This window comes from Coloeus monedula, assembly GCF_965178545.1.
Source record: "Coloeus monedula genome assembly, chromosome: 2".
NCBI lineage: Eukaryota > Metazoa > Chordata > Aves > Passeriformes > Corvidae > Coloeus > Coloeus monedula.
In genome coordinates this window covers 107582641-107597195 of record NC_138782.1, presented here as the reverse complement: position 1 = coordinate 107597195, position 14555 = coordinate 107582641, and positions in this window count along the sequence as shown.

Here is a 14555-nt window from a genome sequence, read left to right as displayed (position 1 = left end):
AACAAAAAACCAAAGCCCAGCTGCTTATCTCTTTCTTTCTGCTCTTCAGGTAAAATATGACTTCATAATTAATGTTTATAATTCACAAACAGTGTCATGAAAGGCACCCAAAATTTTCTGAAGCTTTACTGTTCGCGCATGCACAGGAGCACTGAAGTCTTTGAATATGTGAGAAAAGCTCTATAGGTCTGACACCTACTTCATGGTGAAAAGATTTTTGTGATTTTTAAGCTCTTCATGGGAACACTCCAGTTTCCTTGAAATTTTCTCAGTGGATCTCTATTTGTCAGTGGCACCGTGAAGCCAGAGGACAAGCAACATGGCAGGGGAACAAGCAGCCTTTCCCTGATAGATCTGGTATAAGATTAATATTTCCAGCCTGGATCAGAGATAAGGAAATTGGATGCATGCCTTCCAGCTTCCTCAACCACTAAGCTACTTACCAACGTAGAAAGAGGACTTCTTTTTCTGCACTACCTTGTTTTGCTTATAAAAATGTGTATTTCTCTTAGTTTTTGCCCCAGTTAGACAGTGATACCAGATGAAGGTTTCCAAGTACCTGGATGCCTATTTGGATGTCTGTTCAACATCAACCTTATAATCAGGCCTTTTTATCTTAGAATCATGTTTCTGAGTGTGCTGGTTTTGTCTGAGATGGAATTAATTTTCTTTATAGCAGCTAGTATAGAGCTGTGTTTCAGATTTGTGTTTGAAAATGTGTTAATAACACAGGGATGTTCTTGTTACTTCTGGGCAGTGCTCACACAGCATGATGGTCTGTTCTGCTCATCCCCACCCCACCAATGAGAAGGCTTGGGGTGCACAGGGAATTGTGAGGGGACACAGCTGGGACAGCTGACCTGACTGAGGCACGGAATATTCCACACCACATGATATCATGCTTGTCGTATAGAGCTGGGGGAAGAAGAAGGAAGGGAGGGGACATTTGGAGTGATGGCGCTTGTCATTCCAAGTCACTGTTACTTGTGATGGAGCCCTGCTCTCCTGGGGATTGCTGAACACCTGCCTGCCCATGGGAAGTGGGGAATGAATTCATTATGTTTCTTTGCTTGCATATGTGGCTTTTGTTTTACCTATTAAGCTGTTTTATATCAACTCATGAATTTTCTTGCTTTTACCCTTCCAATTCTCTCCTACATCCCACTGGGGGGCAGTGAGTCAGTGGCTGTGTGGGGCTGAGTTGCTGGCTGGGGTTAAACCATGACACTGGGATAAAATTAAAACAACCAGGGCATGATACCAGTTGTTAACAGCAGACACATTCAAATGTTCATGCATTCAGGCACACACTCCTGAGCAAACTGAATTGCTCTCCGCAGCTTGAAACAGATGACTATATTCTGGTTTTTAAATTCTTTCCAGGATTTGTGGAGAAAGTTATAAAATAACTCTCCTTTAGGAGAAGGATAATTACAGAGTTCAAAGCTAGATAAATAGATGTTAACAACATCTTTTTACTCTCAGGCTCAGTCTCTTTCTAAAGGCTGTATTTATGGGGCACAAAGTATCTCTGTTTTCTTTAGTATCAATTGATTTGCATTTACTGCCTGAAGCAATCGGTAGTTTTTGGACACTACTCACCATTGCTTGTGAATTCACAAAAATGAAAAAAATTAGCTCAGAGTTTGACTTTGTTAATACTGCACCACCTAGTCTGAAGAAATGCATTGTTGCAATACATGATCTGATCAGACATCATGACTTCAGAAATTATTAAAATGAGACTTTTATGGGAAAACTCTGGTCACCAAAAGTGAGTACATAGGTACATAAATTTCAGTGATTCAGATGCCATGTTCTCAAGTGGCAACACTTCAGAAGGCACCAAAAAAGAGATAAAGAGGTAACACACCATTGTGGATCCCTCATTCCCTCTGTGACTGAGCAGAGCCCAGGGGTGTTCATTGCAATGTGCTGACTTTACCAGCAGCTGATGATACCTGAACACAGATAAATGCTGCAGTTCAAAGGTGAGCGAGTGGCAAAACCCAAGTGAGCACCCGATATTTTGAATCTCATGTGAAAGGAAATGGTAATTGTGAAACATTCAGTCAGACATGGCCTGGTGCTCACATACCAGGTGAATTTAAGATGCTCCTCAGTCGGGAGATATCAATATTAGATATCAATAACTGGCTGTTTTTCAAAAAAAGTTAAATGTTGCACTGCCTTTACCTATCTCCCCACCATACTAACATTATGTGTCTTTGGTGCTTTTAACATTTGAGTCACTTATTGATATGAACTCTCTATGAACTTCAAGTTTCCAGCTTTCTGAAGTCTTGGCATGACTCAGCATAAGACATTTTTTCTTCAAGCCACTAAGTAAGTACATTTTAAGCAGTGCTTAAATGCCAGTGATGAGACTGACACAAGGGTCTGACTGTGCCAATTAGCAATTCTTGATAGAGATTTGTGAGTCCTTCACTGTGACTTTGGCAAGAGGAGGAAATGATCATTACCTGAACACGGGGTAAAGAAGGCACCAGAGTCAGAAAAGCTTTTGCTTACCTGAAGCAGGATACAGGCATGTTAGTTCAAGAGGCCATTCCACCTGCAGCCTTACCATTTAGACTATTTTAGAAATTTTCCTTTTTTACCTGACTCATTCCAACATACCTAGAGCGGTGCAAAATTTTGTGTGCACCACCAGTTACAGATTAGTTTCCTGTAGCTCTCTCCTGTTTGATTTCTCCTGTGCATAATTAGATAACTACTTTCACATTTCAGCCTTAGCCAAAGGGTGGATGGAGAATGATAATTTGGATTTTTATCTTTTCTTTTTTTTAAGCAGTTTCCCATTTTCAGGCAGTGATGATCACTGAAGCCTCCAGACATTTCTCAGGTTTAACTACAATTAGCTAGTAGCTTCAAAAATTACTGTAGTTGGCTGGGGAAAAAGCCTGACAGAGGAACAGGCAGGCAGGCAGACAGATCACCACACCTACAGATGGACGAGGAAGCCACACAGTTCTTGTCAGAAGCCAACTAGAAGAAGGAGTTATAACCAAGGAGGTTAAACATGATTTAATTGAATTAAACAGCTTAATGAGAGATTCACAGTCTCTGTTCAGACATATGAAAGTCATTAACATGTTTATGGCAATTTTTTTTTTTCTCTGCTCTATTTTGTTGTTGGTAGTTTGGTTTGGTTTGGGTTTTTGCTTTGGCTTTGGAAATGAGTCCTAAGAATTCCTAATCATCCAGCTAAACATTCATTGCCATGAAATACACTAATAATGTGCCCACAGGGGAAAAAAAATCTATGAATTAAACAAATATGTATGATTGTACCTCCTCTGTTCATATAGATACTGCAGGAGGAATTCTAATTAAAAAAATGTCCAACTTCTTTCTAAACTATATAAGTGGGTCCTGGAAGTTGAATTATGGTAGAAGGGTAGACCTCCTTCTTTGCATATGCACATAATGAAAATTCCTTCAACAAACAGATTTATAGCATGTTATTTATAAACTTACAGGTTGCATACTTTTGCTTGATTTGAACTAGAAAAAATCCCAAACCAATCCAAGCATTAATTTAAACCTTAGTTATCAGTCTCAAGATCTCAAAATTATGTCAAGAATTATAGTTCACTTGTTAGTCATTCTCAGTATCAACTGAGCATTCTCATTACACAGGTAGTGAAATACTAGAGCAGAGCAAGGAGATTGTACAATCTCTTCAAAGAAAATTCTTACTACCAGGTGAACACTAGTCTGTCAAGGTGAAGAAATGAGCTAACTGTACTCAAGCCCCCTTCAACGCAGTTAACTGGAGTAAAATATCTCCTGTAGTCCCTCCCAGGCCTTCTAGTCTCGTGTATAATTATTTATTGCCTACAGCTTTTGCACTACATTCTTTTTTAACTTCAAAATAATATTTTACTCTTGTTTCAAAAACCGTGTGTGTGAGGGGAGAGATTTTTTACCTAAGGAAGTTTTTACTGTACAGAAATCACTCTTCTTTACTTGATTGTCCATTGTTTAATTTGACAGTTAAGCTGCAATGTTAGCAGAACAAAAATCGGTGATCAGAAAAGTAGCTTTACAGTTTTCAAACTGTTCTTCCACATTACAAAATGAACAACAATAGACTGTTTCCCCCCCCTCAGCTCACTGGAGAGGTGAGAAAAATAGAGCACTACAGCAAGAAGAAAAAAATTTACAAGTGTTCCAAAAAGATCCCTGCTCTACCGCTTCTCAAAAAGGCCAGCTGAGTTAGAAAAGTCTTATTGTATGCTCAAAAGTGAGATTTGGGGAATATCCAACAATATTACAGATTATTAACTGCTGTGAAGTATTTCCTAGTGAGTGACTAGCTATGACTTCTAGCCTCTGATTCCTATTCTGTGGTTACAAGATAAATATTTTCAGATATTAAAGTCAACAGTCTTCCTCTAAGCTCTGGAAAAGATAACTTCTTTTCCCTTCTTTTCTCCTTTTTATACTTCTTAAATAAAATCTAGAAACGTGTTAGTAAAACTTCTGGCAGGGTCCTAATGCAGCACAAACATGTAGCTAAAACTGATATGGTATTGACATTTACTACATGTTGTTTGGACTGATAAATTATACACTCAGCTTAATTTACTCATTGCATTTATAGGTTGAACAAAGTATGTGATAGAAAACTTTCTTCTAGCCTCCTATACAAAAAGAATGAAAAATAGTGAGTCAGTTTCTGAATCCTTATTCATGGTCTGTTAGCTATACAAAATCCTTTAGAATTTCAGATGTTGTATCTCATCTGAAGGGCCTGTGATAAAGAAATAACACATTTGGTTGTTAACTGTTATATGCTTGATATGGAAATTTTTGTGATCTTTGGTATTAAATGATGTCCTCTTTTAGAAGCAATTTGCAATATCTAACAGCAATGTAAAAGGAACCAGAACAAAAGTATATTTGCCCTTGAGTGTAACTTTCTAAATAAAATATTCAAATAGCTGAATGCATTCATTCTGTATTCAAGTGCCACCCATTCTTAATAGCTTAATAACCTTTTTATGTTTTTCTTGATCATCAAGGATTTGAGGAATCATCTCACCAATATTGACATGTAAAAAATACAATTCATCTAACACACCTGACACAACTGACACCCTTTCTACCTCATGTATTGAGATAAATATGTCTCCATTTAGCATTGTGGAGGGATAGACAGAAATCAAGTTTACAATTCTAGCAAAGGTACTTAATGTATGTGGGATGAAATGACCCTTGGAAGTCCCTGTCTATCCTAGGTGATGACTTGAAAGAGAAGTGGTAACTCCCAGTTTAGATAAACCTGACTTTCGCTGCTAAATATTTTTTTGTGCTCTTGAGAAGTCTTTTGTCTCCTTCACATATTCCTTAAACAGCCTTCCTATCTAAACTCTTGGCAAAACATTGACTCTTTTACATTTCAAGTTGATTACTCTCAATCTTAAGAGTTCATTTGCTTTTTCATTTTGTCCCTGCCTTGGATTTAGAAAGGTTTATAAAAGGCCTTGCATAAGCAAACAACTTGCACTGCCTTTTTTTAGAGTGAAAGTCATCTATTAGACAGAGAGAAAGACACAGCTATTAACCTGTCTTTCCTCTTTCCTCCAAACTCACAGACAACTGGGAGTCAAATGTTCTTCAGCAAATAATTTGGAACTGTATTATGCCTTCTCATCAAAGTCAGGCAGGAATAAGTAAAATGACATTCCAAATAAATTGAAAATGCTTTCATGTATAATCAAAAAAAGAGCTTTTAAGTGGTGAGATAAAGAAAGTGGAAGGTTAGTATGCAATTGAGGGAATTCTTGGAGATTAGCTATACTGTACATCAGAAATCTCTGATATTCTAGCACCAGGCTTTTTAGGCCTGTGCTCAATACGACATCTCCATGGATTCCTATTATTATTTCTAATCCCAGCTGATTTCACGTACCAATTGTATTTCAGCACAATATGATCTGATTGTATCTCACAGTTATATTGGTTTCATTTTGCCAATGTCTGTAAATGCTCAAGTGCAAAGCAAATTAGATGCTTAGGCTAGAATGTTTCATTTTACTTAGTCCAAATTTAATCCATTTAAAATACTTTATATTACATCTAACAAGAGAACTCCCTACCGAGTTCTACTCCTACTACCTGATTTCAGGTAATATTAATTGCATATTATGCAAAAGGAAATTATCTAGACTTGTCACCTCAGCAAAGATGTCTTCAAAAGGGCTTGCATAAGCTCTTGTAACAGGAAATCATACTTCAAGATTTACATTTACTTTATAGATTTTGCTGCTTCCTTCAGGATTGTTCATCATTTCTTTTCAGATCTATTTTTGCCAGATAAGGGAATTTCAGCCTTCAAGCTTATCAACAGACTGTTCAGTCACTGAAAGAAACACTGTGCATATCAGAAATTGTCCTAGAAAGCATTCCAAGAGAAAAAAACTAGATTGCGCGGGGTGTACAGAATCATAGACTAATAGAATCATTAAGGTTGGAAAAGACCTCTAAGATCATCAAGTCCAACCATTAACGCAGAACCACCACCATGTTCATCGCTAAACCATGTCCTCAAATGCCACATCTGCACGTTTTTTGAACACTTTCAGGGATGGTGACTCTACCACTTCCCTGGGCAGTCTGTTCCAATATTTTACAACCCTTCCCATGAAGAAATTTTTAATGATATCCAAACTAAATGTCCTCAGATGCAACTTGAGGACATTTCATCTCATCTTGTTGCTTGTTACCCGGGAGATGAGACCAACCCCATCTGGCTACACCCTCCTTTCAAGTAGTTGTAGAGAGTGGTAAGGCTTCCCCTGAGCCTCAACACAACTGTCCTCAAGGGTTGGTCAGTTGTGTCAGAGCAGAATGGTCATCTTGTCATCCAAGAAGAAGCACTCAGAGAACTGCTGAGACACTTGGATATTTATAAATCAATGGGACCGGATGGGATCCATCCCAGGGTGATGAGGGAGCTGGCAGATGAGCTTGCGAAACCACTCTCCATCATTTACGAAGAGTTGTGGCTCACTGGCGAGGTTCCAGATGATTGGAAACTGGCCAATGTGACACCCGTTTACAAAAAGGGTAGGAAGGAGGATCCTGGTAATTACAGGCCAGTTAGCCTGACCTCAGTACCAGGTAAGGTAATGGAACAGTTCATACTGAGTGCTATCACGCAGCACTTACAGGATGGCCAGGGCATCAGACCCAGCCAGCATGGGTTTACGAAGGGTAGGTCGTGTCTGACCAACCTGATCTCCTTCTATGACCAGGTGACTCACCTGGTAGATGCGGGAAAGGCTGTGGATTGGACTTCAGCAAGGCCTTTGACACCGTCTCCCACAGCACACTCCTGGAAATGCTGGCAGCCCCACAGCTTGGACAGGAGCACTCTTCGCTGGGTCAGGAACTGGGTGGATGGTCGGGCCCAGAGAGTGATGGTGAATGGTGCTGCATCCAGCTGGTGGCCAGTCACTGGTGGTGTCCCTCAGGGACCAGTTTTGTTCAATATTTTTATTGATGACATGGAGGAGGGTATTGAGTCCTTCATTAGTAAATTTGCAGATGACACTAAGCTGGGAGCTTGTGCCAATCTATTGGAAGAAAGGAGGGCTCTGCAGAGAGACTTGGATCGGTTGGATGGATGGGCAGAGTCCAACAGGATGAAGTTTAATAAGTCTGAGTTCTGCATTTTGGCCACAAAAATCCCCTACAACATTACAAACTGGGGACAGTGTGGCTGGACAATATCCAGGTAGAAAGGGACCTGGGGGTGCTGGTTGACAGCCGACTGAATATGAGCTAGCAGTGTGTCTTGATGGCCAAGAAGGCCAACGACATTCTGGCCTGCATTAGGAACTGTGTGGTCAGCAGGAACAGGGAGGTCATTCTTCCCCTGTACTCGGCACTGGTGAGGCCACATCTTCAATACTGTGTTCCAGTTCTGGGCCCCTCAGTTTAGGAAGGACATTGAGATGCTTGACCGTGTCCAGAGGAGGGCAACAAGGTTGGTGAGGGGCTTGGAACACAAGCCCTATGAGGAACAATTGAGGGAACTAGGGTTGTTTAGCCTGGAGAAAAGGAGACTTAGAGGTGACCTTATCGCTCTCTACAACTTCCCGAAAGGAGGTTGTAGACAGGTGGGGGTTGGTCTCTTCCACCAGGCAGCAACTGACAGAACAAGAGGACACTGTCTCAAGCTGCGTCAAGGAAGGTATAGGTTGGATATTAGGAAAAAGCTTTTCACAGAAAGAATAATAAAGTACTGGAATCCTCTGCCTAGGGAGGTGGTAGAGTCACCATCTCTGGATGTGTTTAAAAAAAGACTGGACATGGCACTTGGTGTCATAGTCTGGTTGAGGTGTTAGGGCATGGGTTGGACTCGATGATCTTGGAAGTCTCTTCCAACCTCGTTATTCTGTGACTCTGAGCCTCCTTTTCTCCAGGCTAAACACCCCCAGCTCCCTCAGCTGCTCCTCATCAGACCTGTGCTCCAGACCCTTCCCCAGCTCTGTTGTCTTTCCCTGGACTTGCTTGGGCCCCTCAATGTCTTTCTGTTAGTGAGAGGCCCAAAACTGGACACAGGATTTGAGGTGCAGCCTCGCCAGTGCCGAGTACAGGGGGACAATCACTGCCCCGGTCCTGCTGGCCACACTATTGCTAATACAGGCCAGGATGCCATTGGCCTTCATGGCCACCTGGGCACACGCTGGCTCATGTTCAGCTGCTGTTGACTAGCATCCTCAGGTTCTTTTGTGACGAGCAGATTTCCAGCAACTCTTCCCCAGCCTGTAGCACTACAGGGGATCGTTATGACCCAAGTGCTGGACCAGGCATTTTGCCTTGTTGAACCTCATACAATTGGCCTCAGCCCATTGACTGAGACTGTCCAGAACCCTCTGCAGAGCTTCCTGACTCTGTTGACTGCTGTTTCTATATTTACTTACAACATCCAGTTCCAAAAGACAGTTGCTATTTCAGTCTTTGGGTTTTGAATATTTTATTCTACTTTCATTTCTGACAAGTGAAGTGGAATCCCAAAGAATGACAGTTCTATGATCAAGAAAATGTCTTCTCTTTTTCTTAGGTGTTGTTAAAAGCATAAAGTTTTTGTACTGTCCAGAGAGTAATAAAATTCATACGCCCTGGATTTGGTTTCTAACTTTAATTTGGTACACCTTTGAAAGCATGTATTCTGACCCGAATAACATGGGTCACAGAATTTAACAAGTGAGTGAGGTATTAAATCCATTGCTACTTCTTCTTGGTCTGCTGCTTTTATGATTCTGTACTTTTATCAGTACAGAATGCCCAGCTTCAACATTATGATTGAGCAGACCTTTTAAAGATACATTTACTCTTTCTTGAAATAGTTCAAAGCTATGTTTTCAGGATGACACATACTGGATTTTTACAACATTTACAGCTTTACTGAACAAAATCAAGTAGTGAAACAAAGGAGCCCCTTTAAGCTTCTTTTCCTTGCTGATAACAATAAAAAACAGACTTAGAAACAAATTGTCATCTGAGCAGAATAGAATTTTCCATTGCCTTCATTTATATCTCCTTGGCCTTTCAACCTAAATTTAGCTTGTTTATTGCCAGGATAAATTAGATACACATTATTTTAAATGAGAACATTCAGATGAATGATGTTACATTTTAATATCACAATAGATTCAAAAAATAAAGGCTTGTGAAAGAAAAGGCAATTCATCCTGACAGTGCTGCTCTCCATAGTATAGCTCCTCTCATCAATCATTAGCAAACACATGCTTATATACATTGTTAAGATTCTATCCTGTCTGTGTTCCTAATTATTTATAAAACTTAGATCTGGCTCTCCTTCAGACAGCTGAGATGTGGAAACCCTAACTCTTAGCTGGGATTTACACATTGGTACCTCCTCTGACAGTCAGTAGGGATCCTTAAATATGATAAATTTTAAAACAGATATTTTACTCTTCATTAAAGAACAAAAGGCAGACACTATGAGATTTGAATCTGAACTTTGATTATACTCAACTAATTAAATGTGGGCTTGAGTTTTCAAAATCACACAGATCTTATGCTTTTACAGACATCTTGGCTATCTAGTTTTAGCACTATATTTTCTGATTGGTGCAGAGGGCTACCTGTTTTAATATACATTTTATTTTGCAAAGATAATGAGCCAGTTTCCTGTGATTCCAGGATCTGTGAAAACTATTTACCACTGAATGATACCATTACATCCTCCACATATATCATTAAGGACTTTCAAAATATGCATGACTACAAGAGCCGCACTTATCTGTGGCTGGCTCAGTTTGAGCCATGGTATTTTGATGGGTATCAGCTATTGTCCTGTGGCAGAGAACTGTTACTCACATATACTTTCTAAACATCTCAGCAAAGTAAAACTCTAATTATTGTCTTTGTTTCTCTGTGTTGATTTCCACTTATTATCTATTAGAAATGGATAGTAGTTCATTCATGTAGTGCATATCTATAAGAAAACTGTCAGTAGAATATGCATTTAAATATAATAAAGACTTTATTTGAAAGGTTTCAAATATTTCTGCTTCTCTCTTACATATGTAAATGCATTCATGGGGATACTTTCTCTGTCCAATAAACACATAAAATTATGACAGACTAGCTAATGCTCTTGTGCCTGCACACTCTCTTGACTTTGGGTCTTTTTGCAGTACCTCTTTTAATGTATTGAGATTTTTTTGCAAGATTTGTTTCCTGTGATATATTCTGATTTTAGGATCATCAAATTCAGAGAAGAGATGTTTTTTGGAGCCTCTTTTATTTTGTCTCACTAAAATTCAAAACAGACCAATTTTCCATTGTACCATACCATCACTTATAGAGTCATTAAAGTCAGTGTGAACACTAACTTTTCATATAGTAACTGTTGATGATGCTTTACTTCTGTAGCAAATCAAAGGAATCTTCTTTAGCAAATTCATTATCCTCAGGATTTTTAATGTGCATGCAGTTTGCATCTTCCATTACAAAGGCATTCAACCCTGAAAAGAGATTCCAGACTCTCTGATACACAGCAAAAAACCCCAACACTTCTTTGATTTGATTGTCTATATTTAAAACTCTGGACAATGTTATTATGCAGCATACTTTAGTCACTTGACTAATACATGAATTAGGGCTTCATTAATAAATCATTCTTAGGAATCACAGTTATCTGTAATGTCACACTTGCTCTCTCAAAGTCTATGAAAACTAGTGGATATGGCATGTAAAAGCAACAAACAAAAGTACTTATTTTATCATCAAACCATGCTTAATCATAGCTCATAATGACTAGCACTTTAGAGTTCTATTGCTTGTGAGCTATTCCTTTTCTGAATAGTGAGAAATGTCAGATTTTCAAAAATTACTTTTTAAGCCTACATATATTATTTCTGTGACTTCAAATTTAAAAATAATTCTGTTGTCTCCATTGCTCATAACTATAAGATATTATTAACAGACTGTTTTGATGGTGATCCCTGAGAAATAAATTGGGTTTTGGCTATGTCATAAGTGTGGGTGTTCACAGCATCTCACAGCCATTACAATTAACAACTCTTCTGGCATATATTTAAGAAGGGTTCTTAAGCAGTTCAAAATGAGTAATGAATAAGCTAAGCCAGAGCTGCATGGGCATACAAACCAAACTACATTTAAGGCCCTAAAATAAATTTCCCCATTATTAGAATGAGTCATCTTGGTGAATCAAAGTGGAGAACTATATTGTTACAACTCTAGCGTTGTATTTTGGCCTGTAATAATTGAAAAGTTCTTTCTCCATTCTTGTTCATTTCTAGTACTTTACATAAATTCCAATCTCATTTACAAAGACTAAAACCTCCATGACTCTTGATAACAGCCACTTTATTCTACAGTTAATAGAAGACAGTCCTCTCCTCTGACTCTACTCAGAAATGGCCTGAAGTACTACTATAATACCACACATTTTTCTCCTCAGATGGCACATATAATATGAAACATCTGTGAGAAGCTCTTTTCTGGATAGAAAGGTTCTGGTTTTGGTTTTATCCTGGAGGCTATTTGTATTATTTCAGCTTTGTGAATATCTGCAGCCCTTTCTGAGGCAGGCTTTACTCAGTGATGCCAAGTGAGGCACCAGAAGCAATAGGCACAACCTGAAATATGGGAGGTTTCCTGATCATCAGGAAACACTTCTTCACTGTGAAAGTATGGAAAACTGGCACAGGTGCCCTGGGAAGTGGTGTAGTCTATCCTTGGAAGTATTCAAAAGCCATCTGGACAAGGTCCTGGGTAACAGACTAACTGCAATAAAAAGAATCATACTCTGAGATTTCAGGGTACAAAGATGAGCACTAAATAATTTAGTTATCATAAATATATATATATATATATTAATAAATAAATAATAATATACCTCTCCAAAACTGCTTATACTGTAGGATATCTGAGATTATTAAGATTACACTAATGATTAATTTTTTTTAAAAAATAAGTACTGCTTCTACTATTATTTTGATTTTCTGTCATTTTCATTTTTGACTTTGTTTTGAAAACCATGTAAACAGCCGTGAGTGTTCTGTGCTCTCTCAACTGCTACTGCTGTAAGCGTTTGTCCATAATGCTCCAGATGCTCAGGTGTGTCATACTAGTAGACTCTGGGGAAGACATTTAAATAATTTTCTGCTAGCTTTCTAGAGTGTGACCTGAATGCCACAGCAAATTCCGCGCTGTTTATATTTTCTACCTACAAAAATACCAGTGTTTCTGCCCAGTTTCCCACTGTGTGTACTGATTCTCCATCATAACTGTGTATTACAGTACAGCCAAGAATGGGTATGAATGTTGGTACAAATGCCCAGGGATGTTTAGTCCAATGACCAGTATTGCACAAAGACCGGAACAAATCTGAGAGTCTGGCCTACGGCTCAGACAGTCACATTCTTTGAACAACTGATTGGGAAGGTCCCCTCTTCATGAATGTCTTTACCTTAAAAACTCATACTGCAAATCTGGCTTCCATGACCTCAGGCAGAAATGAACCCACATTCTTTGTGAAGTAGTTTTAGACTATTAGCATACTCTGGTAGTATCGAGGTAATCACTGTGAGGTAATGAAAAAGTTTTGTCCTAGGGGAACATAAAAAAAAATCTCATTCCAATAAAACAGAGCAATAGTGTGGATCGATCTATTTAGTTAAACTGTAAGTAGCCTAAGAGCTACTCAGTGTTTTTAAACATTGAGAGAAAATACTGAGAAGCTGATTACAAAGTGACTTCTGTGAGTAAGAAAGTGAAATTTCATTCTATGGAGCTGGCAAAGTTAGATCCAAATAAACAGTTCATTAGGTCTTATACTGAGATTATTACCAGGGGATAATTTTGCAGTCATAGTCCGTGTTTGGTTTGTTATGATACGGGTTTTTATGGAGGGGCTATGCGGTGGGGGATTTTTGTTGGTTTGTCTGCTTTTTTTTCTGTATTTTTTAAAAGAACGTGGTTTAGCATATAATATGCTGATCAGGAATGTCTTTGATCCACAGAATAAAAACTGAGGGTAGCTCAAACCCTCCTGCATGTCAGGTAGCTCAGATCTGAAAGATTAAGGAGTGACAGCATAGCCAGAAAATTAATTTGTATTTCATTAAGTGAATACATTGCACTGCACACTGGAGTTTAAATCCCTCCAGAGGAGTAAAGGATTCACTGTGTGAGAATAATTTTCAGCAAGATCCTACTTGATGGTAGTAAATATGTTTTACTGCTGGACTGTTGTGGATTTAATGGGCCTTCTCATTTGTTGGCAGGAGATATTAATACCATAATGATAATGGGATCCACTAACCTATGTAATTTTGTTGGAGGGATTAAACATAATATTTTGGTGGTAGTTTTTTTCAGTCCTAGTTATAAGAGAAATTCAACCCTTCTAGACTATTTCCTTGGACAAAATTGAGGTTTCCTAGAAATTTCAAGTGTTACAAAAATTAAAGATTACAATTTCTTAAGTATTTACTAATTCTACCCAAAGATAGTGTAGGTGGAAAATAGGTTCCACTTACAGTTAATCACAATTACTTGCTTCACCTACTTTGACAGATTGAGAGACCTATAGATATAGGACAAGAATTCTTTTCTGATTCATTGACTATTTAGACACCTTTTACAGAAATTTCTGAATGAATTCTTCAAATATAGTGCTTAAAGGGCATAGCAGATGGATTAACCGAGGAAGCTTTAATAATAATTGAAATGAAATGAATAGTATCATGTCATTTAGATTAGATTTTGTCTGTATGAAATATTTCTTACTGATGAGAACTGCCAACTTGAGAGTATTACATATTCATTGTAAATTAAAAAACTGGCAGTAAAAGTTTATTGAAAAATAAATTTCAATTAACAAGTACTAAATATCTGCCCCTAATTGGAAAACGCTATATTTATTAGAGATAAATTCTGAAAAGGTTTATATGAAGCTTTTATATGGCTTTTATTGTCCATGATTTATTTTGTTTACAAGGCAGTTCATACAAAAGTAG